Genomic DNA, 5,466 nt, shown 5'->3' with positions numbered 1-5,466 from the left:
CCTAGTCAACTCTTGATGTAACATTGGTTGCAGTGATATACTGTAGTCATATGAACAGAGAAACTATTAATGGAAAATCTAGCAATTTGCATGGACAAAAAAAATGCAATTGCAAAATATTCTTCTGTCCAAAAGGGGGGATTGTAAAATGCTGAAGTAATGGGCTGCATGTGAAACAGTTTTTCAATATTTTTATAGTCATAAGATATTTTGAATAATTCAATTCCAGGGCCTATCTCTATGCCAGACCCTCCAGTGTCAGTACAGTAGCACCTTTTCAGTCATCGGTACCCAGTGATGTTGTCTGTACTAGAACCAGTTGGTGTCATTTTTCATCTTCTTTCTTTCTTTTCCCTTTGGTTTAAAATATGTTGAAATGAAAGTGCTGCTTCAAAAACTCTACCAGAGATCAAGTTGTACCAGAGATACCAGAGATAGCCGATGTAATAATTTTCCCAAACTTTGTCATACCACTGTATTTTTCTTCAGTTAATTGTTTGTGTGTGCATCAGGGCGGGTGTGCATGTTTGTTTCTTTTTATTTTTATTAAGATTTGGGAAGTTGGTCATATCATTTATAAGGGGACCTTTCGGGGCATTTCTGCAGCTACTTAATGCAACTCTCAAAATGAACTGGGTTGCAAACACAGGCGATTCAGGTGGGGCCCCAAGCGAAAATACAAAAGAATGAGCATTATAACCAAACTCACCACTACTGTGGTAAAATGTGGGCTGTTATTCACTATCTAGGTCTTGGGGGGGCCCAAGCGGCTGCCTGCCTTGCCTGGTGGCAAGATGCACCTCTGGTTGCAAATAGCATGTGAGTGTTTTATCAGTCAAGTTAGGCTGAATGGAAGTATTCACCAGCTGTGCAGCCTTCATTGTGTGAGAAAAGCTGCATTGTTACTACTAATAATAAATTGTGTGTTGTCTCAAAGATGGGATGTTTTTTTTTTCTTTCTCTCTGAGAAGGGATAATTTCTGGACGTTTGATGTAGAAATTATTGAGGATATTACCACAGGATCCTTTTGTCATTAAAGAAAAAAATGTAAGCCAAATGTTTTCCTATATTCATTCCAACCTGATCCCCTTTGATTACAATCCAGGATGCTACAAATTATTTCATGAAATGCACTAATATGAATAAAAGCATCTGCTGTGTAATGTGATCAATATGTTATTGTTGACAACAAACACCTAAAATGCAGCGAATATTGCTTTTAGGATTCCCTGGGTGATATAGTGGAAAAGTGTAGACATGCTGCATTTGTGGGAAATACCAGCCCAGCCCAACACAACACAACACATAGAATGCAAAGCACATAGGGCTGGTTGCCTTGGGCATGTAACAAAGATCAGCGCTCTTAGTTTGTCAGTTTTTTCAACCCTCGTGACCTTACAGGAATGAAAATGAAATAGAGAGAGTACAAAACGGGTCTTTAATAATAAGCCACAGATATCTGAGCCCATACCAATATGCTTGTCAGCATACCAATGAGTGTACTTGACCTATTGAGAAGAAGTGACATATTTAAAGATATTTTAGTTAAAGGTTAGGCCTATGTGTTTCTGATGGGAAAATGCTCATACTAAACCAGTTTTGGAGAAGGACTAAGGGTTGAGAGGGCTATAGGAAGCTCCACAGTAAACTATGTAACTTTCACGTGTATATGCAAACACTACATGAACAAATACTGGGAACTGTGAGGAATCTAAAGAATAGATCATATTGTGATAAGAAATGGCCATCATTGCTTTGACATGGTTTTTCAATTGTGTGAATATGAAGTGACACATTAATCAAGTACCAGGTTTAAAATGTCACGCTAAATATCTACTAATATAATATGAAATAAAATAATTTTAAAAATAAGTTCATATTATTTAGGTAGATATTTACTGTAGCAGCACATTTCAACTATTGTCCTTGTACAGTGTGTCAATGGAAATGTTCACTTTATTCAGCCAGTTTTCTTGGCAGAGGTGAGCCCCTTCTCCATTCATTTATATTGCACAGACAGATCTACCTTGTACTCACAGCTGCAGGGACTGCTGTGACAGTTCGGGGCGTGACACCTCTGGTGTTCTACTGTACATCTATGGTTGATAGCTTTGTTTCAGGCTCTCTCCTGCCCTCTGCTGTTCAACTGAAATATAACTGTTGGCAGAGGAGAAGTCACTTGGACCAAGTTGTAAGTTGTGAGCAAGTTGTAAGTTTTCAAGTCCCGGTCTAGTCCCAAGTCAGACAAAATAGGTCAGGTTGAGGCAAGTCCAAAAACACTAGCCCAGCGGTTCCCAACTAGCCCAGCGGTTTTCCTTGCACATTTCAATGTGGTTTGCGCACCCCCTAAGCGAATGTTTTGGTGTGCTGATGGCCACTTAAGTATGGCTTCACTGCACAAATCATTTCAAATTATGGAGTCATTTGGGGAATCCTCATTTCCAATAGACCTGTTGTTTCTTCCAGCATAAAATTCACCAGACAATTAAAATGACTAAATGTTCATTAATGATGTGTAAAAAAACACACATATCCGCCATTGCCAAATTCAGCTCCCTTGTAGCAAGCCGCCACGCACCCCCAGGGGTGCACGCACCACAGTTTGGGAAACCCTGCACTAGCCTATATTACCAAAAGTATTCGCTAACCTGCCTTGACTCACATATGAACTTAACTGCCATCCCATTCCTAACCCATAGGGGTCAATATGACATCAGTCCACCTTTTGCAGCTCTCACAGCTTCAACTCATCTGGGAAGGCTGTCCACAAGGCTGAGGAGTGTGTTAATAGGATTTTTTTTAAAAAAAACAATCTTGCTTAAGTTGTGATAGACCACTGCTCATCTGTTTAGAAGGTGCAGGATTCAGTAAAAAAAACTTCAGTAAAAAAGAAGACAATCCGCACACTTCAGGTCTATTTTTGTGCAAAGAAACTTGACTTGCAAGATGAAGGTCTAAGGACCGAAAGCTTGCAAGTCAAGTAAAGCTTCTTTGCACAAAAATAGACCTGAAGTGTACGGATTGTGTTCTTTTTATACAAAAAAAACAATCTTTCAAAGGCACATTGGTGAGGTCACTGAGGATGTTTGTTGAGAAGTCTCCACTGTAATTTATCCCAAAGGTGTTCTTTTGGGTTCAGGTTAAGATCCATACCATACTCTGTCATCCATGTCCATATGGACCTTGCTTTGTGGACTGGAGCACAGTCAACTTGGAAGAGGAAGGAGCGTGTTCCAAACTGTTCCCACAACGCTGGAAACATGGAATTGTCCCAAATGTTTTTGTATCCTCTTCATAATGACATTGGAACATTTCGGACATGTTGTAGATTTTAGGGACATTTTTACAATTATTTATCTGAAATGAACATATTATTTTCATTATCTGTGTAACACATTTATTTTGATGACTATTGAATATTGAGCTTATAGCTATTTGAGCCCAATTAACTAATAATGATAATAACTAATAATTGTAATATAAGCACTTGGGTATTAATTAGTAAATAAATATACACACTGTAAGTCAAATAGTGGTTATCCATTGTGCAACTGGCGATAGCCCAGATTAAGTCTCATTAATGTTTATTGGGTTATGGCAATTTATTATCCCAATTAATGATCCTGTTTAGTTATGGGTTAATAAAAGAACGACAGACATTTCCACAACGTTGTGGGAAGTGTTTGCAGCCCGGCCCTTCCTCTTCTGACATGACTGACCAGCATCTACAGCAGTGGGGGGGCAACTTTCATGATGTCACAGTTCAATTACATCACCTCTGTACCTCTCTACCAGGGGGGGGGCAACTTTCATGAGAAGGAGGGCCACATTTTTTCATCGCCACCATCGGAGGGCCACATGACCACGGATCTGACTGCAATTCGCAGAGTTCGAGGTGCAGTTGGTTGCTCACTGACTGCCAATATTGTTTGGAGGGAATAGGAGTGATCTCTATCGGCTATCAGTATAATTACAAGGGACCACGGACGGCAGTGTTGTGGAAAATCTAGTCATGTTTTCTTTATTTCATTAATTATGTATTATCTAAGGGCCAGACTGAGTGAGGAGGCGGGCCGCATGTGGCCCCCGGGCCTCCAGTTGCCCATCCCTGATCTACATCAACAACAGCTGACCAACATCAGGGTGTGGCCTCAGCAAGGCGCTTTTGGAAGAATGGTCAAAATGTCCTATAAACACTCTCTCTCCTCAACCTTGTGGACAGCCTCATCCCAAATGTCCTATAAACACTCTCTCTCCTCAACCTTGTGGACAGCCTCATCCCAAATGTCCTATAAACACTCTCTCTCCTCAGCCTTGTGGACAGCCTCATCCCAAATGTCCTATAAACACTCTCTCTCCTCAACCTTGTGGACAGCCTCATCCCAAATGTCCTATAAACACTCTCTCTCCTCAACCTTGTGGACAGCCTCATCCCAAATGAGTTGAAGCAAGAGCTGCTAAAGGTCGACCGATATCATATTGACATATGACATTGACATATGTGTTAGTGTGGCCTGCGTTATCTCTTTACCGTAATATTTTTAAGATTTTTAGATGTTTTTAAGATGTTTAGTGACTACGCCACTCTCATTTGTTAGGGTGAGAGAACCCAACCATCAAACACTTGATTTGACTTTCCCCGCAATAGGTTAGTGAATAACAAGAGATACAACTGTCATACAATTCAGAGTTCTGTTTCACTCAAGAAAGGCTGCCAGACGGCTAGCCCAAGGGGCTGGAATATAATCCGCGCATGCGCGAGTTCTGAGGTACACTTATATCAAAACTTCATCACGTGAGTGTGCTGCGCTACTGTACACAGTATATAAGTCCCAGCGCGGCATACTTCGTCCTCTTTAATCCCTCACGCGATCTGATAAGGTACGAATTGATACTGGTAACGAGGTGCCTACTGGCAGTTAGCTGTCCGAGAGCTGGTGACTATTGTTGCCCCTCTCCAGGCTATCGTTATCAGGCTATTATCCCCACCTTATTAAAGTGTGCTATCGCCGCAGTAACGGTGGCTTCTCCCTGTAGCTTGTGCTTTCGCATGTGAAGCTACTCTCGTGGAATCCCCGAGGCGCATATCCACCTGAAATTCAACTTGAGGTAAGTAATCTGTTGTTGTGGTTTGCTCTAGGGAGGAAAGAGATTACAGAGACATCTCTCTAGCTATATCTCTAATGTTGCTACGGGCACCTTCGGCGCCGTTCAGTAGCTCACTGTGATTCTGCCGCCACTCTCCCTCTATCGAGTTGCTTGCGTGCATGAACTCTCCTGCAGGACGGCCGCGACTCTTCCTCTGTCGAGGAAGTTACTCGCTGGGCTTGTTGGTTCCGCAGTGGAATAATTATCCTGTGTAACAAACTGCCGCCACTCTCCCTCTATCGAGTTGCTTGCGTGCATGTTATACTCCAGCTGCCTCATCTGACGTGATCTCGTGCTGCGCAACTCTCGGCACCGAC

At 41.8% G+C, this 5,466-nt stretch overlaps 1 protein-coding gene across 1 annotated transcript in view; it reads left to right on the top strand.

The window, feature by feature from the left end:
• Positions 1–487, top strand: part of LOC134456083 (tripartite motif-containing protein 16-like) — a 6,889-nt gene extending 6,402 nt beyond the window's left edge. Inside the window, exon 7 of the mRNA XM_063207515.1 lies at positions 1–487. This exon is cut by the window's left edge and continues 543 nt beyond it. The gene's annotated coding sequence lies outside the window, so the exon portion shown is untranslated.
• The last annotated feature ends 4,979 nt before the right edge of the window (positions 488–5,466 follow it).

Source organism: Engraulis encrasicolus, chromosome 9 (genome assembly GCF_034702125.1).
Source record: "Engraulis encrasicolus isolate BLACKSEA-1 chromosome 9, IST_EnEncr_1.0, whole genome shotgun sequence".
Lineage (NCBI taxonomy): Eukaryota > Metazoa > Chordata > Actinopteri > Clupeiformes > Engraulidae > Engraulis > Engraulis encrasicolus.
Note: the sequence above shows the minus strand (reverse complement) of the source record. Positions and strands in the feature narration are given on the sequence as shown.